At 43.2% G+C, this 23,433-nt stretch overlaps 1 protein-coding gene across 5 annotated transcripts in view; it reads right to left on the bottom strand.

Moving 5' to 3' along the window:
* The window catches only part of POLR3H (RNA polymerase III subunit H), a 155,291-nt gene extending 132,432 nt beyond the window's left edge, over positions 1-22,859 (bottom strand). The window contains exon 1 of one of the 5 annotated variants that reach the window (XM_029590252.1): positions 22,745-22,859. The gene's annotated coding sequence lies outside the window, so the exon portion shown is untranslated. Of the gene's footprint in view, positions 1-19,757; positions 20,087-21,219; positions 21,353-21,451; positions 21,731-22,744 lie in introns of those variants that run through there. The other 4 variants (XM_029590254.1, XM_029590255.1, XM_029590251.1 and 1 more) reach the window with 4 other exon arrangements.
* Positions 22,860-23,433: the final 574 nt, after the last annotated feature.

Raw genomic sequence — 23,433 nt, 5'->3', positions numbered from 1 at the left:
CTTGGGCTGTGGAATGAAAGCGTTCCTGCACTCCTTCCCGCTCTGCCCCACTCCTTTGTGTCCTGTGCTGCAGTGGCAGCCTTTTTCCTTTTTATAAAATTTTTTATTAATAAAATACAAAATTTGTACAATCACTGGAAATGCATACTTTCCAAGCAGCACCTGCTGCTTCAGGCTTTTGTAAACACGTCTTCACCATGACAAAATAAGAGCACCGAAACCCACCACATCTCTCCTCCCAAACTTTATAATTATGGATCTTCGTTTTCCGTGTTTATTTTATCTTTGCTGGGAATTTATCAGTGTTTATTATAATGAACACTGATAAATCTCCATAAAAAACAACTGAAAATTAAGGTTCCTACAAAAAAAAAAAAAAAAAAATTAGAAGTAAAATCATTATTACCCTTTATACTAATCACTTGCCCAGTGCTACTCAAAATATGCAGCACTAAACAAATACACATAAGAGGCTGTCCCTGCTCAGAGCGTACAATCTATCAAGACAAATATACAGGGCAAAAGAGACTGGGGGGAATTTCATTTATTAAGCAATTAGTTAAAATCAATAAGATTGTGAATGGGAGGATCGGAGGTTTAGATTTAAAAGCATTCTCAGAAAGATGGGTTTTTAGAGTGGATATGAATAAGAACAGAGAGGGAGCACAGTGTTCGGTGCTGGCAGAGGAAAAGGGAAAAGATATGAATGACGACTTCTGAGCTTAGTTTAATGACCAGGAGAGGTGAGGAGAGGTAAGGAGGAGCTGCAGAGTGAAGGCGTTTGTAGGTGGGTAGGAGGAGCTTGAACTGTATGCGGAATCACAGAAGTGGTTCTATTGTGAGGCAGCTGCCTCAGGCAGCAAAATTTTGGGGGCAGCAAAAAGTGTCGTCCCCCACCAAAAAAAACCCACAACACTCTTGTGGTGGCTGCCTCACCTTGCTGCAATATATGGATTACTGAAGTGCTCGGGGGGGGGGGGGGGGGGGGGGGCGGCCCTCAGCCTCTGTGTGCATTAGAGTCTGCATGTGTGTGTGATATGCAAGAAAGCCTGTGTGCACATGTGAATGTGCGCGTGAGGGAGCCAGACTGTGTATGTGAGAACCTGTGTGTGTAGGTGAAAGAGGATAAAGACTGTGAGGCCCTCTTCCCCAATCCACAATAATCTCAGGGTGACTGGAAATCATAAGATCCCAGGTACAGACAGCAAGGAATTTTTAACTTCTTATTAGATGTAATTGTTAAATGTTTGATGTGTCTTTATAGAAATACTTTATTGGTTTTTGAGAACTTTTTTTTTTTTTTTTTTTTAAACATTGTTTAATTATTGAGTGATGTCCAGTTTGTCAGCTGTTTTGAAATATTTATTCTATTAGTTCAGTTTACTAATATGTTTGATGAGTTATATTTCTTGATTTTATTATTGTTTTATGAGGAAGGATGGTATTTCTGGTTTTCCATTGTTGCACTGCATACAGACTCTGGCTTGATTTAAAAAAAAAAAAAAAAAAAAGGCTAGGAAAGGTAGGTAAATTTCTTATAGTGTCTTTTTCTCCTCCTACCCATCCCTCAGCTCATTCTTTGATTTATAGACTTATCCCATATAAAAGAGGACAAGAGTCATTTTCACATTGGTCTAAAACAATCCCTGATTGATTTTTAAAGGGAGTGACCCAGTCTTTATCAATAGATTATGTCCCTTGCAGGTCATTGCTAAATTAACAGAGGGGCCAATTTTTAAAGTTATCTGAGCGTATAACTTAGCCAGATCAGACTTATCCAGCTAAGTTACAAGGCATATTCAGTGGCACGGCTATGCCGCTGAATATCCCTGTACAAGCTATTTTGCTAGATAAGTTATATCCAGTTAAGTTAAACCTGCTCTTTGGCAGGTATAACTTATCCAAATAACTTAACCGGATAAGAACAAAATATCGCTATTTATCTGCTCACAGCCTGCCCACATTTTATCCAGCTCTCTATGGTCGCTGAACATAACCGGATAAGTCCTACTTATCCAGCTATCACTAAACATGCTTTCAATATAGGGCCCAATAAGTACACCACATACATTTAAACAAATGATTTATATATCCTACAGGAACCTAAATTAAATAAGAACTGAATAGTATGAAGATGCTGACCGCAGTCCTGCAGCAGATGGGGGCGGGGCGTCCCAATCTTTTGCACAGAGCACCACCTTCATGATTATTTATCAGTTGATGAGAGGTTGTATGTGTGTGTCCATTGCAAAGAGCTCCTGGCTCTCAGAGAATGAGTCCAATCTCTGGAGGCTAGAGTGATAGAACTGGTTGAGCTGAGGCAAATAGAGCCATGTAGAGGAGACCTTCAAGTAGCCAAGTCCCAACTGCAGTCTGGTAGCCCCTGTGCTGCTTTGAAGTATCAAGAATTACCTGGTCAGAGAGCATCACCCTGGTGTAACAGGTAGTGATCCTGTAGGCAAGAACCTGCTCTCCAGGTGATGCATTATCCTCTTGCTCAGAGGATAAATCTCCAAGGGCTAGTGCCCAGGAGGGAAGGGTTAAGTCGGCAGTCATAGTTGGTGATTTGATTATTAGGCATGTAGATAGCTGGGGGGGCTGGTGGACATGAGGATTGCTTGGTAACTAACCTGCCTGGTGCAAAGTCAGTGGACCTAACACGTCACCTAGATAGGGTTTTAGACAGTGCTGGGGAAGAACCGACTGTCATAGTACATGTGGGCATGAGAGGGAGGTTCTCAAAGCCAAATTTAGGCTGTTAGGTAGAAAATTAAAATCCAGAACCTCCAGAGTAGCATTCTCTGAAAAATTTGTTAGGAACTGGGCAACCTTTTGGGGAAGAGGGGAGTCTTTTCCGAAAGGACAGACTCAATCTTAACTAGGGGAGAACCAGGTTTCTGGCACTAACTTTTAAAAGCTGCTCTATCTTTTTTGAAAAAGAACATGCGAGAAAGTCGACTTTGGCTCAGCAGTGCATAGTTCAGAGGGAGATATCTTTGAAGGATACTAAAATACTGGGAGTTAGGGCTGGTTAGAGAGGTTCCAATAAAAGCAAAGGCTTCCCAGATGCCTATAAATAAAGAACCACCTGAGTTAAAAAGATTCCAAGTTTTTCCTGTCAACTGAATCAGATTGTTAATACAAACAAAAAAAAACACACTTTGAAATGTCTGTATACTAATACCAGAAGTATAAAAAGTAAGATGCAAGAGTTAGAATGTAAAGCAGTGAATGAAGAGGTAGTCATAATTGGCATCTCAGAGACCTGATAGGAGGAGGATAACAAATGGGACAGTGCTATACTACGATACAAATTATACTGCACTGATAGGCTAGTTCAACTTAGAGAGGGAGTGTGTGTGTGACACTTTTGAGTTTGGGATCGCATAGAGTCCAACAGTATAAATTTCCTGCAGGAGATTAAATGTACACTAGAATCTTTATGGGTGGAAATTCCATGTGTAAAGGGAGAAGAAGTATAGCAATGGGGGTATACTACCATCCACCTGGCCAAATTAACAGACTAAGAGATCAGGGAAGCTAACAAATTTGGCAGCACAGTAATAATGGGAGACTTCAATTACCCCAATATTGATTGGGTAAATGTAACCTCAGGACATGCTAGGGAGTTAATTTGCAGCAGACACAAAATGGATGGGCAGGCAGGTCTCATAACTGTCTGTCCATAGTAATATGGTGCCAAGCTCACTTCGTGAACAGGCCTGGCTTGGTAGGGAAAGGGGGGGGGGGGGGGGGTTATAGTAACTTGATTTTTCCGGTCCGTTAGGCTAGGGCTGAGTGATTTGAATTCAAAGCACTAGGGATTTGGGAACAGACTGGTTCCCGGGCTTAGGGATGGTGCGCGGTAGTGTAAGGTGCACTTGCCTGCCAACGCTATAGCTGCTGTATCCTATCCACCCACCCTTATTTTACTAGTTGTTTGTGGTTGGGTACGGTTTTATCATCTCAGCTGGGGGGGGGGGGGGGGGGGGGCAGGTAGCCTGAGTCGACTGGGGGTCAAGCCTGGTGATGAATGACTGGCTGACTTGGCAGTGGTCATGTCAGGATTTCCTGTGAGAATAACTGGGTGCAGTTGTCCCATGTACGGCTTCTTGCTGGACAATGGTGGGGATCTGCATGCACGGCTCCTTGCTGGGAGTTGGCAGGGGTTGTGGGTATGGTTATTGTTAATGATGTTAACCTGCAGGCCGCATGGCCTGGTGGCCACGCGGCCTGGACACTGGATGGACACTGTGGGGTGGTTGCTTTCTTACGTTTGGCTTGGGCTCCTGGTTGTTACTCTTAATAAAACTACAGCCTGTTTGATCCCACTCAGTTGTATGTGTATTTATTGTGCTGATCTTTGTGAAGGGGTGAGCGTGGGAGAAGTACAAGTCCTGGCTACCCGTATTATTCTTCTTGAGTTATTAAGTCACAAGCAGATTGTGAAAATTGCAGGCGGACCTTCCAAGACTGAAGACTGAGCATTCAAACAGAAGATACAATTTTATAGTTGAAACATCTTTGAGGCAACAATACAGCATAATGCATTGGACAAAGCCAGGACCAAGCATAACAAAACTAAACATTGGACAGACAAATATGGCTTTGAACCTAAAAGCTAATGACATGTAACCAAAGCTATCCCTGACACAGATAACTAACAATCCACTAATTTACCTTTATAGTCCAACACCCACCACCCCAACATACAAAATGAGATCCAGATGCCTTAGTTCTGGTGCATCCAGACCTCAGTAATATCCCAGAAATGTGTAACCCCCCCCCCCCCTTTCCTCCTAACCCCAACCCCTATATCTACTAAGGTAGTCAATGCTAAGGGGGGTCCAGCTATCACTATTCGTCTGTATGATATTACAAAGTATTCAAGATCAAACTGTGCGCCCTACTGGAGAGACACTGCATTTATGCGAACTTCTCTTGGAATGATTGTATATAAAACACCTAAATAAATGTGCCCCAAATATCCCAAAACTTCCTTTTAGATTTAAAAGTATGGGCTGCCATAGATTCCACAGACATATTATGACCAGCATTACGCCACTGCCAAAAGGTGGGTGGCTCTCCTTCATGCCATACCAGCAGCATTGATCTCTTGCCCTGTGTCAACATTTTTTGTACCAAAAACCTATCTCCTTTCCTCACAGATTTGGAAATTCTCACCCCAAAAAGTACCAATTCTGGGCAACAAGGAATCAAACAGCCCAAAAGGGTTCCAACATGTTCCAAAATTTTTCCCCAAAATTTTTTAATCACTGGACGTGCCCAAAACGCATGGGTTACGATACCTCTCTCTTTTGTACATTTCAAACAGGTTGGATTGAGAGGAATTTGTGCCTTAAAGGCTACCACTTGAGAAACATAAGTCCTATGAATGAATTTGAACTTCATCTCTCTAATATACATATTTGAAGAGATACATTTCACATTTTTAAAACAATTCAATAAAGTCTCTTGAGATACGGAAAGACCACCTTCCTCAGACCATTTACTCACAAGATTATTAAACTCAGTCTCTGTGGCTACTTTCTTTAGCTCCTTATGGATAAGAGAAAGCGAAAGCTTTGTATGTTCTGTGTGAAAAAAAATTCAAATGTTTCAACAGTATCCATATTCAAAATCTCCTGTTTCAAGGATCGTATAAAGTGCTGCAGTTGCAAATAAGAGAAAAATGTCGGAATCCTGTAATGCAAACTGAGTTTTAGGGTTTGAAAAGGCAGCAGCGATCCATCCATTGCCAAACACATGTTGCATTTGTATAATGCCCTGATCCTTCCAGAACATAAAACCTCTGGTCTGAGAACCAGGCAAAAAGTTAAATTAGCAGGAATGGAGAGCAATGCCCATCTACCCTCAGAAATGTAGACATTTTCCTCCAAGCCCAATGCAGGGGTACAATCAGTATTGAATTCACCAGTCCCTTGAGTAATCTATTAGAAGCTGCATGCAAAACATATCTTAGATCCACGTTACACACCACTGTCCTATCACTCTTCACACTTGTAAAAAGAACCATCAAATAACCAGTCTCTTATTATCCTAAGTAAACTAGCTAGAGAATAAAATTCCATGTCCGGAAGGCCCATTCCCTGTTGGTTAAAAAGTCTTGGTCTCAATCGGAAGGCTATTCTAGGCTTCTTGCCAGACCACCAGATTGCAGTAGCAGTTTCTCTAACCTTTTACCATCTCTTGATGCAATACGCACGGAGAGAGTCTGTGGTATATACAGCCAGTTGGGAAATACAATCATTTTGAAAAGGCTTATACAACCCTCTAATGATAGTGGCAGTTTCTGCCAGATATTTAGCTTGTCGTTAGTGAGTAAAAGAAGAGAAGCTACATTCATCTCATACAATTGTCTTAAAATCGATGGATATCTTATCTCCCAGATAATTAAAACACCCCGGGGCCCAATTTAAAGAAAAATCTCCCACCCAATTAGTCCTAATCCTATCTGGGCATGCAAGAGCCTCTGACTTGTCTTTGTTAAGTTTAAACCCAGAGAAACTGCCAATGACCTCCATCTTATTTAACAACTGTCTAAGAGAAATAACTAGGTCACACAAAAACACCAAAAGATCACCTGCAAAGGCAGCGTATTTAAACTGTTCGGGGCCCAATGCAATGTCCCTGATTCAGGGTCCTGCCTTATGGATTGCAGTAAAGGTTCCATAGTTAAAAGAAATAACAAATGGGGACAGGGGACAACCCTGACTCATCCTTCTGGTCACCCCGAATGAGGAGGAACACTCTCCATTAGCTGCTACAACTGTCACCGGGTCTTTACCCAACAAATGAATCCCTTTGTTAAACAACCAATTCAACGCCATACAGTCCAACAGGCCGAATAGATAATTGCCACTCCACCCTATCAAATGCCTTTTCGGCATCAAAACTTACCACTACAAAGGGGGGTGTTATTTTTTGTATACAGGGTGATAGCGGCCAGTAACTTCCACACATTCACTGAGGCATACCTGTCCCTAACAAAACCCACCTGTCCCGGGACAATAAAAATCAGGCAAGGGCCAATCGATCCACCAAAATCTTTGATCAAAATTTAACAAAGAAACAGGGAGGTATGATGCTACAGAAATGGGATCCTTCCCAGGTTTATGGATAACGGTAATCACAACTTTGCTTCCTGAGGAAAACACCCCCTATCAATTAAGGTGGCAAATATTCTACAAAGCAATGGTGCAATTTGTTCTGCTAAAATTTTGTAAAATTCACCCAAGTAGCTATCAGGCCCCAGTGTCTTCAATGCTTTCGCCCTGTGAATACCAAATACCTCTTCCTGACTAATGAGGCCCATTCAATTTTTGTAAATTTCAGGGCTCAAAAGAACACAGACCCAAATTTTGCAGAAATTCCTTGGGCTTGGATTCATTATAGCCCTCTAAAGTATATAGCCTTGTATAAAAAACTAAAAAGGATTGCAATAATTCATGATTAGAATTCAGAAATTTTCCCTTTGGTGATTTTAAATGAGAAATAAATGAGAACCCGCTGATTTAATCAAATTCACCATTAACTTACCTGCTTTTTACTATGTTGATAGAGCCTAAATCTATAATACCCTATACTCTTTTTGGTCTTTTGGTGCAATAGTATATTCATCGCAACTTATGAAGATAAGTTTGCCTCTTCGTTAAATCTAGTATTTGTAGCTGCCAAGTTATTTTTCATTTTCTGCAAATTAGATTCTAGGGTTAACATTTGCTTATCCATGACCCTACGCCTCCATACAAGGAAAGAGATATCTCCACGAACAGCAACCTTGGCTGCATATCAGGACAAAACAGGGTCCTCCTCAAACTATACTGCATTATTCAAAACGTAATCCTTCCACCTGGACTGTAAGTATTCTTGAAAGGCAACATCAATAGCCAAAAAATATGGAAATTTCCAATGTGGCCTAAGAAGTTTCTCTCTCTGTGCTCGCAATGTAATCCACATTGCAGTATGATCAGAAATCTTACTTTTCCCCCAATCCTACCCTATTCTATTTTGGAAAATTCACTGATGGAGGTCAAAAAATAAATCTATTCTGGAGAAAGTAGCCGGGCTCTAGATATGAGAGTATAATCTTTCAAATCGACGTAAAGCCCACCAGGCATCTAAGAGATGCAATTCAGAGTTCAAAAAAGCTAATCCTTTCCCCTTATCTACTTCCTTTAGCAGAATGATTTATCTAAAGTCAGATCTCCCACCACATTAAAATCACCATCTATTATGACAAAATCATCAATGCTTGGAACCAGAAGTCTTACTAAAATGTGTGAAAAAGGCATATTCATATTTGTCTGGCACATATATATTGCAGAGAGTAACCTGCTTCCTATCAAGTTCCAATCACATAGTGGCCTTGAGGGTCTTTAATTTATTTTACAATCTTTAGTGCATAAGAATGCCTTTTTAAAGTGGCAACTCCTGCAGACCTGGTAGTTACTGAAGCATAACTAATATGCCCTACCCACCATCTCTGAAGCTTCTGATGGTCAACATCATTCAAGTGTGTTTCCTGCAAACACAGTGTCCGCAACCATCTTTTTCAATGCTGCAAGAATTTTGGTACGTTTGATAGGTGTATGAATATTTATTTGTAAACTTTTCTATACCAATATTAGTGGGGACATCATATCGGTTTGCAGCAGAACTAAAGTATGGTAATTACAATGAACAGGGAGAAGGGAGGGGTTACATAGGAACAAAGAACTAGCAAGGAAAATAGAGAGATCCGGAATAAGGGTTGCTTGGGAGCACCCATATGATCCCATAACAATAAGTGTCCTTATAAATTAAAACATTGTAAAGCAAAACATATGTGAATATATATATGGAGAAGGTACAGAGAAGGGCTACCAAAATGATAAGGGGAATGGAACAGCTCCCCTATGAGGAAAGACTAAAGAGGTTAGGACTTTTCAGCTTGGAGAAGAGGCGGCTGAGGGGGGATATGATAGAGGTGTTTAAAATCATGAGAGGTCTAGAACGGGTAGATGTGAATCGGTTATTTACTCTTTCGGATAGTAGAAAGACTAGGGGGCATTCCATGAAGTTAGCATGGGGCACATTTAAAACTAATCAGAGAAAGTTCTTTTTTACTCAACGCACAATTATACTCTGGAATTTGTTGCCAGAGGATGTGGTTAGTGCAGTTAGTATAGCTGTGTTTAAAAAAGGATTGGATAAGTTCTTGGAGAAGAAGTCCATTACCTGCTATTAAGTTCACTTAGAGAATAGCCACTGCCATTAGCAATGGTAACATGGAATAGACAGTTTTTGGGTACTTGCCAGGTTCTTATGGCCTGGATTGGCCTCTGTTGGAAACAGGATGCTGGGCTTGATGGACCCTTGGTCTGACCCAGTATGGCATTTTCTTATGTTCTTATAAGTATAACCAATCTATGTACATAGGCTCAGTTAAAACTGGTTTGACATGCCCCGATACTATTTTCAAGTCAGTTTTAGCCATAAGCACCATCCCAAGGCAAGTGAAGCAGAACTCCATTTTTAGGAAAGCAGGCACCTCCCCAGCTAAGGCCCCCATCTAATACAATCCCACTAGACAAAACAGAACCTTTTGTAGCACATCAACACATTCAGACCCCCATATATTCCTTCCACCCAACCAACCCCCATCCCTCCTCATTCACCACTGATCTGCATACGAGAGATCACCACTACCAATCTTCTCCATCACAGTTCTCCAATCCCAGAAAGAACAGGGGAAAAAAAAAAAGATTAACCTCAACGAAGAACCAAGACCAAACCTAAATAAAGGAGATTTAAAAAAAAAAAAAAGTAATCATTGTGGTTCCTCAACAATCACAACTGCAATATAGAGAAAACAAAAAAATGTCAGGATAATAGGGTCTCATAACTTAAAATGCAGATTATAGCACTGTGTTCCTGGTACAGAGTTCAGCTCAAACTTTCTCCAACAATCAACCAGGAGCATGAAGTCAAGAGATAGCATTATAGAAACATCTGAACTGGGTGTGTGCTGAATTCCCAAACTCTGCCCTGTGATGTTGGCACAGAGGTCTCATGGTTCATCAATTCACATCTCCTGGAAGACTCAGAAAAGGAACAGAGCATGAACAGGAAAGATTCATCGCATGAGATGGCAAACAACTCCATGTTCCCTGAACAAAGCTGCAGCAAGTTCATCCCATGAGGAAAATCAGAAAGAATCCTCTGTCCGCATCCCATTTACTTGCCTCCATTTTTTAAATAACATTTTCTTAAGTCTCCTCTACAGACTGATACCACCACACTCCTTCAGGGAGGGTAACGAAGTTTCACCAGATACAGTAATGCAAACTGTAGTCCCAGCGCATGCAATGCAAACCGGCACAAATTCTTTCCGTTGCACTGAGAGCTTCACACAGAGTTGTCCTGGAAAACTAATACGTGCTTTTTATTGTACAACTGTTTCCCGGATCACAAAGCCTGCAAGATCTCTGTTTTATATGCAAACTCTAGCATTCTAGCTATTGTCAAGCTCCCAAACGATGTGCTCGCTCTATGCGGGAGGAACAACAGGACAGCTATAGGCCTAGTTCACTCACCAGCCATGTTTCCAGAAACTGCATCAATTCTCTGTCCTCCAACAACTTGAGAAGGCCTACAAATTGTAAGTTATTCCTTGAATGGTTCTCAAGCTCTTCAATTCTGTCTTTGTGCTTCTGAACCGTCATCTGAAGCCAGTCGGTTCAGTGTGCTGCGGCAGTAAAAAAAAAGCAAACAATGTTTGGGAATTATTAGAAAGGGAATGGTGAATAAAACGGAAAATGTCATAATGCCTCTGTATTGCTCCATTGTGAGATCACACCTTGAATACTGTGTATAATTCTGGTCGCCGCATCTCAAAAAATATATAGTTGCGATGGAGAAGGTACAGAGAAGAGTGACCAAAATAATAAAGTGGATGAAATAGCTCCCCTATGAGGAAAGACTAAAGAGGTTAGGACTTTTCAGCTTGGAGAAGAGACGGCTGAGGGGGACTATGACAGAGGTGTTTAAAATCATAGATCTAGAACAGGTAGATGCGAATCGATTACTTACTCTTTCAGATAATAGAAAGACTAGGGGGAACTCCATGAAGTTAGCATGTAGCACATTTAAATTTAATCGGAGAAAGTTCTTTTTCACTCAACGCACAATTAAGGTCTAGAATTTGTTGCCAGGGGATGTGGTTATTGCAATTAGTGTAGCTGGGCTTAAAAAAAGATTTGGATACGTTCTTGGAGGAGAAGTCCATTACCTGCTATTAATTAAGTTGACTTAGAAAATAGCCATTGCTATTATTAGCAACAGTAACATGGAATAGACTTAGTTTTTGGGTACTTGCCAGGTTCTTATGGCCTGGATTGGCCACTGTTGGAGACAGGATGCTGGGCTTGATGGACCCTTGGCCTGACTCAGTATGGCATGTTATGTTATGTTCCTTATGAGCCCCAATGGTTTTGTTCCAGTTCGCCAAACCGCATATCATTTAGCCATATGATAGTTTCTCTCTTCCAACTTATCCACAATTCTTTTAAATTCAGGGTCTAAAGCTTCCACCATCGGCTTCTTGAGTTCTATAATTGCTGAATCTGACATTATCAGCCTCTCTGGAGAACGAGGAGCCTCCACCATTTTAGTGTATCCCAACCTGAGTTTCTCCTTTTTCTCTCTCTCTCTTTGCCAAACGAGACATTCCTTTTCTGCTGCACCAGTGACTTGTCAAGGGTCATCCCGATTGTGTTATAGTGAGGTTTTGGGTGGACCCTTGGACACTGTGGCAGCTGACCACACCCATGGGGGGGGGGGGGGGGAAGTCCCGTGAGGGGCCACAGGTCAGGCTCAGCTCTGGACACACAAACACAGATAGTTCTTTTATTAGACAGTTTGAGAAGCCACCAGAGGTGGCAGTAGTGAGTAGAAGATGTAGCCCTGCTAGGCTAGTATTCCCCAGGGCGCTGGAACAGCGGTTCTTCCAGTAGCAGTGCTGTAGTGGAGAGAACTGAGAAAGTGAGTACAACAGAACATTCACAGAGTCCCAAGTATGGAGAAGCCCCGAGATAGGGCCAGCTCTCCCTCAAGGAGCGAGCACCAGATCCCTGGAGTTGGAGAGACTTGTTGGCAAAGTACTCACACAGCGGTTCCATGTAAGAGATGGCACTGGCACTGGAACGGAGACAGGCCCTCGAGGAGTGAGTACCTGGTTCCAGGGAAATAGCTCTAAGGAGTAGATGGTAATAGTACTCACTGATGGTGTCTGTAGCAAATTCTTCCAAGTAGAAGAGGAGATAGATGCAGGCAGTGAGTCAGGGAACATGGGCCCTCGAGGAGTGAGTACCGGTTACCTGATAGCGCCTGAAAGAAACAAAGAGGCCCCAAGGAGCGGGTACCTCGTTAGCAGAAAGAGTCCAATAGTAGTTGGAAGGCAGAGTAGCTGGATACAGAGAGCGAATCCCATCCGTAAGATCACCCTTGCTAACTCAACAGCTAGCAATAAACAGTAGGCTTAAATATCTGGGCAGCGTGACATCATCACAGGGGGACGCCCCTGAGGAACGCGCCAACGAGGAAATAAGAATGAGGGCCGCGCAGCGGGCACACCCTAAGGTACCCGGAGAGCATGGCAGGAGGCAGCGCCCAAGCTGGCCCAGGGATGCCGGCAGAAGGACGCCGCGGCAGCCAGTCGTCCATCAAGAGCAGAAGTCGCCGCAGACAAGTAAAGGTAGGCGGAGTGAAGTCATCGGGCAGCAACGGTCGCAACAGATTGTCTTCAATACCAAGAAAAATGGCCTGGACAAAGTGATGAGGGTGGATTTAGCAGCGGAGGAGATTGGAGCAAAGGGAATTGCATCCTCCCTGCTCAAGGCACAAAGTGATTTCATCGTGGAAGATAAAATTTTATGTGGACAAGTGAAAGATGATGCACATGGGAAAAAGTAATCTACACTGTAGTTACACAATGTTAGGTTCCTTATTATGAGCTACCACCCAAGAAAAGGATCTAGGCATCATAGTAGAAATATTTTGAAATCCTTGCTCAATGTGCAGCGGTGGTCAAAAAAGTAAACAATGTTAGGAATTATTAGGGAAGGAATGAAAAATAGAACTCAGAATGTTATACCACCTCTGTGTTGTTCCATGCTGAGGCTATACCTGGAATACTGTATGCAGTTCTGGTTACCACATCTCAGAAGAAAAAAAAAAAAAAAAAAGATATAGTTGCATTCGAAAAATTACTGAGAAGGGAAACCAAAATGATAAAAGGAATGAAATAACTCCCCTATGAGGAAAGGTTAAAGAACTGTTCAGCTTGGAGAAGAGAGGGCTGAAGGGGGATATGATAAAGGTCTATACAATCATAAGTGGAATAACATAGGTAATTGTAAATTGGTTTACTATTTAAAAAAAAACAAACAAAGACTAGAGGTCACTATATGAAGTTAGAATTTTCTCTGATTTTGATTTACTTTCACTCAATGCACAGATAAACTTTGGAATTCATTGCTGGAGGATATGGTTAAGGTAGTTAGTGTAGCTGGGTTTTAAAAAATTTTGGACAAGTTCCTGGAGGAGAAGTCAAACTGTTATTAGGGAATTGCCACTACATATCACTGCGAAATAGTAGCATAGCATCTATTTAGTGTTTGGGATCTTGCCAAGAACTTGTAACATGGATTGGCCACCATTTGAAACAGTACCCTGGGATTAATGGACCCTTAGTCCGACCCAGTATGGCAATTTATGTTCTTGTGGTTTCCACTTCAGTTTGTCTGCACATTTCTGTGTATAATTTATTCTGCCTTTGGTGTCAGTCTCTCTGGATTCTGCATGTGTGATCGAGATGTGATATTCTGCTGGAATGTAGTTTCTGTGTAGGGATCTATAGCATTCTATTTTCTTAATATATGTATTGGTGTTTTAGGGCCTACATTGACATTTATTAGAATTTATGGATCACTTAGCACTAAAAATAGGAATAAGCTATGAACAAAAAGTACAATCATAAAATACAAATATAACATTGATATAAAATAAAAGTTAGAACAAAATCACTAAAATATAAAGTAATAAAAATCTAATACACAAAATAAATACAAATGAGCATAAATGAAAAAACAAACAGTAATTAAAATAAAACTTAACAGTTAAAATAAGCAAATTGAAAAAAAAAAAAAAAAAAAAAAAAAAAAGAAGGTCTTAGTGTGACTCGGTAAAGGAATTCAGAAAGCAATTATCTAATTTCTATTGGAAAAGAGTTCGACCAGCAACAGAGAAGGCGTACTCATGAGTCTCTTGTAACCGTGCGACTAAGTGATGAAATCTCAAGTAATCCATGCTGTGAAGAGCGCAGAGCTCTAGTGGGTTGATAACATTTTAATATAAAGTTGTCCCAGGGACAGGTTGGGTCGTTGAGTAAATTTAAAGATTAACATTCCCATTTTATATTTAATTCTCTCATTTATGGGGTGCCAGTGTAACAATTAGAGTGGGGTTAATATGGTTGCTTCACTTTAATCCTGATAACAAGCGAGCAGCGGAGTTCAGCAGCAGTTGTAACGGTCGAAGAGTAGTGAGGGAAATGCCAGTATAGAGACTACTGCAGTAATCAATAATAGGAAAAATGGATGCTTATAGGACTGTGCGAAAGGCGGGCAAGTGTAAAAGATCCGAGGCCTGCAAGGACATGAAGTCTGTAAAATCCATGAGAGATGACCTGCATGATTTGGGGGCAAAAAAAGTTTTGTCTAAGATCACTCTAAGACTTTTGATGTGACTTTTAATTGGGAAAGAAGAATTGTCTAAAGTCATGGTCTCTTTATTGAACGAAGAGTATGGACTATGAATTGCTAAGAACTCTGTCTGACATATTTCATGAGAGTTTGTTATGCTTTAACCAATTTTTAATTGCAAAAAAAGCAAATGTTAAGATGATCAAGAGTATCTTGCCAGAATGAACGGATACAAAGAACAAACTGTATGTCATTGGCATATAGTTTGTAACAGACAGTCAAATTGGAGAGAATTTTGCAAATTGGGGCTAAATACATATTAAAAAGAACAGAGGAGAGTACAGAACCCTGAGGGACACCGGTTTTGATTATAGAAAGAGTCAAAAATTTGTTTTTGAATTTGACAGACTGATCAGAAATGTAGGAACAGAACCAGGTAAGAACTTTTCCAGAAAGACCACACTCTTGAAGACGGAAAAGAAGGATATCAGTCGATGGTGTCCAAGGCAGAGGAAATGTCTAAGGAGATGAGAAGAAATTTTTGGCCTACATCAATACCTGTCCTTAAACTATCTGTGAGGGAAAGTAACGAGAGTTCAGTACTCAAAGAGTGTCTGAAACTGTATTGGTGAGGATCTAGCAAGTCACATTTTTCAAGATGATCAGTTAGCCGATGCAAAACAGAGGTTTCAAGTGTCCCTTTCGTTTCGACCATCATGGTCACATCCAGTTTTCAGCAATGCCCCCGGTGTCTGAGGACCATGTCCATTACGGGTCTATATGAGACATGTCTTCTGCCTAGGGGCATCATATGACATCTGGGGTTGCTGCTTATGCACCCAGATGAACCCCAACGGCCAGACTGACTCAACAAAATCGAGCAACTCTTCTGGTTGAAGAAATCCAAACCATCGGCATCAAAGGACCAAAGAGCTATCGACATCGGTGGGACTGTCTGTCAGCTCACAGGGGCAACGGAGAGCAACCATCATCGATCTACTCCAGTTCAAGGACATCTTGGTCCTCGGCCTCAACACTGGGGAAGGACCGGGCTGAGCATTCAGGGAAACTGAGGAAGCATCGGTACTGGACCCCGTTGATGCCAGGCATGTGGATGCACCGGCTTTTGCCTTGATGCCCCTGAAGTGACCCCGCAGCAAATGAGTGCCAATTCTCTATCGGTGCTGGGGATCCATGACAGTCTCCTCCGGTCCTGATGCCAGTCACTGATCCACCTCGAGGGCCCGAGGAAAATCTGGCTACCCCTCCTTCCTCCAAGTCTGTCTTGGCATCAGCAACATTCGAGGAGGAGCAGGAGCATCAAGTCTAGCTAGCGGTGGACTTGGCGCTGCAGGGTTTCTTTCCTGTGGCACCCACGGTACCAGACCCGGCGCTGCCTGTCCTCGTACCGCTTCTGGAGAAGCTCAACATGCTCATCATTGTGTTATTGACCCAGCTGGCATTGGTTCCCAGGGTACAGAGGCCTTCCCTTACCGATACAGTGGTCGTCGCCAGCTCTTCTGAGGAGGAAGCTCCATAGAGGCCAGTGGAGACACAGAGGCCTGTCGCCCCCCTGTCCAGTTCTAGTGGTGCCTGCACCTCTAGACATAGGCCGATAACCTAGGGACAAGTCTCCTGTTGCCTTCAGCAAGAATGAGGAACCCAGATCTGGTTGTGGGCCCTGTCTCATGGGATGGAGCTCAGGGCCATGTACCTGGCCGGGACGGAAAATGTGGTAGCAGCCACACTGGATAGGGGGTAGCAAATTGGATAGTCTGCCTCAGGGGGAATCTGGACAGATTTGTTTGCATCCCCCTGCAACAGGAAAACACCTCTGTTCTGCTCCCTGTACAGATCAGGCAGCAAACCAGCCTCGGATGCCCTTGCCAGTCATTGGGGCAAGGGTCTTCTGTATGAGCATCTCCCGATTCCCTCTGTGTCGAAAACTCTCTTGAAGCTTCACGAGGACAGAGGGACTATGATTCTCATAGCCTCTCATTGGCCAAGACAGGTCTGGTTTCCACTTCTTCAGAAGTTGTCCATCCGGAGACCGATCAGTTCGGGGGACTTCCCCAGATCTCATAATGCAAGACCAAGGCAGGCTGCAGCATCCCAACCTCCAGGCCCTGTCGCTCACAGCCTAGATGTTGAGAGGTTAATCCTGCAGCTGCTTGATCTTTCAGAGGATGTGTCTCGGGTCCTGATGGCTTCCAGAAAGCCTTCCATTAACAAGTCCTATGGACTGAAGTGGAGGAGGTTTTCCTTGTGGTGTGAGCAAAAGGCTTCATTCTCCTGCCCCACACAAAAACTGTTTGATTACCTTCTACACCTATTGGAAGCTGGCTTAAAGACCAACTCCGTTAGAGTTCATCTCAGTGCAAATGGCGCAAGCCACCGAGGTGTAGACTGTATGCCCACCTCTGTAAAGTCTACAGTTGTACGTTTCATGCATGGCCTACTTCAATCGAAGCCTCCCCTAAGGCCTCCTGCTGCATCTTGGGACCTCAACGTGGTGTTAGTTCAGCTGATGAAAGCTCCTTTTCAGCCACTGTGCACCTGTGACCTGAAGTACCTGACCCAGGTGGTCACTACAGCATGCAGGGTCAGCGAGCTCCAGGCCTTATTAACTTATCCCCCTTATACTGTTTTAACATAAAGAGTGGTCTTGCGTATGCACCTTAAGTTCCTGCCTAAGGTGGTGATGGACTTCCATCTTAGTCAGCCAATTGTCCTGTCATTATTCTCTCTCAGGCCCCATTCGAACCAAGGCGAACAAGCAGTGCACAGTTTGGACTGCAAGCGTTCTTTTGCCCTCTATCTGGAGCGGACTGAAGCCCATAGTCACCCAACGTTTTATTTCTTTTGGCAAGAATAGGTTGGGCGTTGCCATTGCAGATTTCATCTCCTTCTGTTTTGCCCAGGCGGGACTACATCTTGGGGGTCATTCTGTTAGAGCCATGGCAGTGTAGGTGGCCCACTTGCAAGCAGTTCCTGTGGAGATCTGCAAGGCTGCGATATGGAGTTCTCTCCACACATTCACAACTCATTACTGTCTGGATAAGAATGGCTGATATGACAATAAGTTTGGCCAGTCTGTCCTTTGGAACCTGCTTGAGGTGTTGAACCCAACTCTCCTGCCTAGTTGGGTTCTCCGAGGACAGCAGGATGGTAGTCCTCACATATGGGTGAATCCCTAGCTATAGGCTGCCCCCTCAACACAAAAGAGGGCCAACAGGCATAACACTGCTGCAGTTGGTAACAGACAGGGAGACAGCTTGAACCCAAACAGACCCTAGGCAGGAGAGTTGGGTTCAACACCTCAAACAGGTTCCAAAGGACAGACTGGCCAAACTTATTGTCATCCTTATCCAGACAGTAATGAGATGTGAATGTGTGGAGAGAACCCGTCCGCCACCCCACGGAGTTGGATTTCTCTTGGGTTTTTTTTATTTTAACTCTAGGTTACAAAACTGGAGAGGGACCCTGGGTGGACGCGTGGTATAGGGCATGCTGGGCATGCTCAATATGCCTAGTCAAAGTTCTAGAAACTTTGACATAGGTTTTCCACATCGGGGCTCCGTCACCCACATGCGAGGACTACCATCCTGCTGTCCTCAGAGAACACTTGTTACAAGTAAGCAACTCTGCTTTCTGTCTTCATGTGCTCACACCGCGAGTGCCCCTGCTCCAGTACTGCTCCCTCATTATGTAAAAGGTTTTGCTTGTTGCCAGCCCTCTCCTATTTCTGCCCCTTCTTGGCATGCTCATTCTTCAGGAGACTCACTGGTTCCACAGCCAGCTGCCCCTTTCAGAGGTGAGCCTAGAAGACATAAGCCTCCCCAACAGTGCACATGCACTTCCTCTTGGCTCACCCTAAACCCTTTCTGTGACTGTAGCTTGCCTTCACTTTGCCAGGCCCCTACAAACACGTCAGCGCATTCCCATTGACGGTGTGCTACGGAGTCTGCTGCTTTTATGGTTCCCAAGGCTCTGAAACTGCCTACATATGCCAGGGGAAAAAAGATCAGACATGATCTATGCTGTTCCTCCAGGGCTAAAAAAAAAAAAAAAAAAAAAGCAAGCTGTGGCCAAGACTGGGAAGAAGCACGGTACTCGAAGCAGCACAGCTTCAGAATCCTGCTTTCCCACGTGGAGCCAAGGCTAGAGCAGCATATTAGGCACCATAGGTGAACTTTACAGCCTTGTACCACCCAACCCCTCACTCCCCAGACACAATTAAAAATTATGCATTTATAACAGATTTTACATAAATGATATTCAACAGTACAGTCTTATGAGGTAAATATATCACTTACAAAATGTACATTATATTTACGTACACTGGTGTTATGCAGATACATGGCCTATTGCAGGTCATGACAGTATCCAAAAGCCAAGTTCAACTGGGCGTGGGCTCAGCTTTCAGAAAGCCTAGGTTGATCTGAATTACAATTAAAATATAAAACCTGCAATACCAAAACAGCACTGAAACAGTGACAGATCTACCTAGGAAAAGGCAACCCTCCTCATATTACACAAGGCCCTAAAACACCATTACCATTTCTCATAAAACATCAAACAATTAAATCAAGAAATATAAAAACAGCAGCAATACTAAGGTCATATGAATGAAGAGACTATTTCAAAACAGCTGATGAACATCCAATAATTAATAACGTTTGTAAAAAAAAAACAAAAAAAAAACCAAAAAAAACAACTCTCAAATAAGAATATTTTAAAAACAGCAGACATAAGATTTTACCGAATAATTAAAGCCAATGAGAATTTAAAAGTTCCCTGCTTTCTATACTTTCCAGTCACTCAGATTGTTCTGGATTAGTGGAGATGAGGGGTTCACAAACTTTCTCCTCCCTCATACATGCATGCTCCCTCACACACACTGACACATATACATTCCCATATACACTCAAACACTCTCTTTCAAATGTATGCCACCTCTGAACATATACAACAAAAAACGAGTTTACTGACATTGCAGGTCAGGAGAGATCCGGACAGGGCTACCTTTGGATGGTCCTGGTGTGGGAAGAGATGGGAAAAATGTTTGATGCAGGATGGAAGGAAGGTTGTTTTTTTGCTGCAGCCCCAACATAAGCGGACTGGTGGCAGATATCAGCGGGAGGCCTTCAGTCGTGGTGAGACACCAGCGGGAGGTCTGCTAGCTGCCTCCTGCAGCAGAGAGAGAGAGATGGGGCTGGCGGGAGGTGAGACCACAGGAGCATTTCCCACTGTCACAGTGGTGAAGGAAGGGGCAGCAGTCCAATAGAGGCTCAGCAACACCGCAAAAAAAAAAAAAAAAAAAGCGAGCCCATGGAGCTGCAGCCGTAGCCACGTGGAAAATAAAACCGAAGCAAAGGCCTATGGAACCACAGGGGAAAAAAAAGGCAAGAAAAGAAAAAATTAGCAGAGAACCTCAGGGAGAGTCCCACTCTACCAGAACAGCTGCTATATGGCCTGGTAGTTGAACGCAGCAGCTCCACAGCCATGGGGCCATTGCATGCCACACCCATCACGTGAGTGGTCTGGCATGCCTCAAACTCCAATCTACCCCTGATTCTGGGAGAAGGGAGTACAATTTGGAGGGGCAATATTCTACACGAACAAATGAAAATGTAGGCATCCGTAAGTACCAACTTTTTCTCTGTATCACATTATAAATTTATTGTGTGATCTGAACAAATAGTCTGTGGAATTTTAAAATATTGTATGCAGAATTTTTAAATGTGTTTGATTCAATGGGATTGCAGAGCACAGGAGAAAGTGGAGGAGGAGGAGGAAGGTGAGAGACAAGAGTAAAAAAAGATAAAGGAGTGAAATCAAAAGTAATGAGAAATAAATTGCTGAAAGAAAGACAAAGAAATACAAACTGGGTGGGGGGCGGGACCTATGCAGAAGAGCCCCAGTTCAATCCAAATCTGATCTTCTGCTCCCCAGGTTTAGCTGGGAATACGGTGGAGGGCGATACTTAGTGACTGGATTCAGAGCCCATGATTGCAAGGTTCTGGAAGGAGCCCTTGTATGTGCCACCCCTTGCCCTATCACTGTAATTGCACCACTAGCTAGGTATTTATAAACCTGGGGTGGGGGGAGAAACCCCTGGGTAGCTGTGAATGAAGGCTCATGGTGCCTCATCCCAGACCTGGTTCTGATTGAGCTGGAAGCACCATGGAGTAAGAGGAGCCTGCTCCTCTCCACCTCTCACAAAGATACAAAAATGAAGAAAAAAACCAGACATGCCTAGAAAATGAGGGGGGAGGAGGAATACACTAAACTAGAAAATCAGGCCAGAATAACAGCAAAAGCTAGAAACTATTAAACGTATTGCTTGCAACAGAATATAAATTAATCAGATTAAAAACTGCTGAGATCTGATTCAAACTATCATGAGGTGGATATATTTACAAGTAGGAAACTGCTGAATATAATGCATTACTTTGGCTCTATCTGGCACACAATTAATTCCCTTCTGTGAGGCCGGGTAGGTTCCATGCCTGCCGGGCCAGGATAATAAGGTGCCAGGTTCACTGATGCAAGCCTGGCATGCTTTGATCCGGAGGGGAGGCTCCGGATGGCCAGCTGGCCACCTGGGCCCCGTGGTCCCAGCAGAGCAGGGATTGGGTGGTTTGTTTAAACCACCTCGTGGAGGGAGCCGATTGGTGCCTTACCAGTCTTCCTCCGGGGCTGTTTCTCTTCACGGCTGGGTATCTGGTGCTGCATCCCACCTGCCCCTGTTGTTATTGGTTGTTAAAAAGGGGTTTTATTGTTGTCACAGCTTTAATGGGGTGGGTGGTGGGTAGCCCCAGCCGATTTGGGGGGTTATGCCTTGGTTAACTGGTGGCTGACCAGGCCGGGGGTCCCTAGCCAAACAACTGGGTGCAGTTGTGGCTGGTACAGTTCCTTGCTTGGTGGTGGCAGGGGTCATGGGATTCGATAAAAGGTGGGCGCTTCATACAGGCTGGGATAGCCTGGGTGCGCCCATCTTGCTGGTTTGTGGCGGATGGATGAAAATGGGGGAATTCATGGTTACATTTGATTGGCTCGGGCTCTGGGAGTGTTTAATAAAGCTGTGGCCTGTTGACTCCCAAATCTGTTGTATGCGTATTTATTTGGTTGTAAAGGGGCGGGCTTGGGCAGAAGCATCAGTCCTGGCTACTCATATTATCTTCTGCTGGCCTTGAACATTTATTCACATTGGGTCCTTACATTTTGTGGTAACAAAACTGTTCTTGTAGGTATCAGGAAATGGGCTATTATGTGAGCAGGTTACAACAATTTTTTTCCTGCTTGCCCTATAAATTCCTTGCTCCCCACTGATTCCACATTAAATAATTACAATTTTTCTGTGTTGTGTGTGTATATATACACCTTTTCTGTAAGGGTGAGAAGAAATGCACCAGAATATCTTGTGGGGGATGAGAAATGGGTCTGTCCCAACCTATATACTCAGACACAAACTAGAAATGTAAGTTGAGGTTGCTTATCAAGACCCCTTCACACTCAGTCTCAAACCAGCTGAGATCATTCAGGAGGGAAGTTTCCCAGAATGATCCAAAATGTTTACCAAGCTATGCTAAGATGGCAGTTCTCATCATATATGCTTCTGGTTTAATGTTAAAAATTAGTTAAAATAAGAATAGAATCATATGCAGGCCTCACACTTTATCAAGTTCTAGAAGCCTGCTGTGCCACTTTAAAGTGTGTATTTGATGTTTATACACACACACTGGGTGTATCATTTTCCTGTAATATGTCTACTTCTACATTTAGGCACCAACTAGCTCTTGCCCAGCCTGTTCCTTTAACAGCTCTTCTGTACTGAGGCCGAGGGCTGCTGCGACCTGCTCACCGCCTGTGAAAGTAAATGCCTTGTAACACTTCTGAGCTAAATCCTCCCCCGCATTACCCAGAAAATTACTTGTTCTCCTCTTCAAACTGCCTTGTGATTTCTCTTTACTTACCCTGTATGAATCTCACCTCTGAAGATATCCCCAGCAGTCAGTCATTCTGACCTGGATCATACCAACGCCGCTCTAACCTGCCGCAATCAGGGTGAAAACGAGGGACTGGCTTTCCTCTCATTAAAGCTTGTCCCTCCTCTAAGGGCTATCGCTGGTGCAACTTGTACATTGCTAGAGAGAGTCTGCTTTTGCCGCAGCCTCCCCTCTGCTCCCATAAGGTTTCTGTCTTCTGTGAAACAAAAATGGGTTGAATTAGCTTGTACTGGCAACTTGTGCTAATTCCAACCCCATTTTCTGTCTGTGCCCATGTGATCAATAGACACCTGTATGTTTCTCTGCTAAAAAAGACATAGACATCTTTTTGTGGATGCAGTCTTCTTTCTTCAGCCCTTTCGCCTAGAGTTGCAAGCTCGTCCCAGTTCAGCCAGATAGGCAGATCCAGTCTTGATTATATCCCATTGCCTGTTGAATTTTTTTTTTTTTGGCCCCTTGCCAGTGTCAGGGCTCCCCTCCTTGGTTTGGTTTTATATTAATTTTTCCATGCACTTTTCTCTTTTTGATTGCCCTTGGTTCAGTCCCAGGTAGAACTGATAGTTTAATTTAGTTGATTTAGTTGTCTCTCCTTTAACAAAAAAGAGAGCTGAGCTTTGTTCTAAAGTTCAATTCCTCCTTAGAGAGGAATTGTTTAG

This window comes from Rhinatrema bivittatum, chromosome 2, assembly GCF_901001135.1.
Source record: "Rhinatrema bivittatum chromosome 2, aRhiBiv1.1, whole genome shotgun sequence".
In the NCBI taxonomy this organism is placed as follows: Eukaryota; Metazoa; Chordata; class Amphibia; order Gymnophiona; family Rhinatrematidae; genus Rhinatrema; species Rhinatrema bivittatum.
This window is presented reverse-complemented; position numbering and strand designations above follow the sequence as displayed.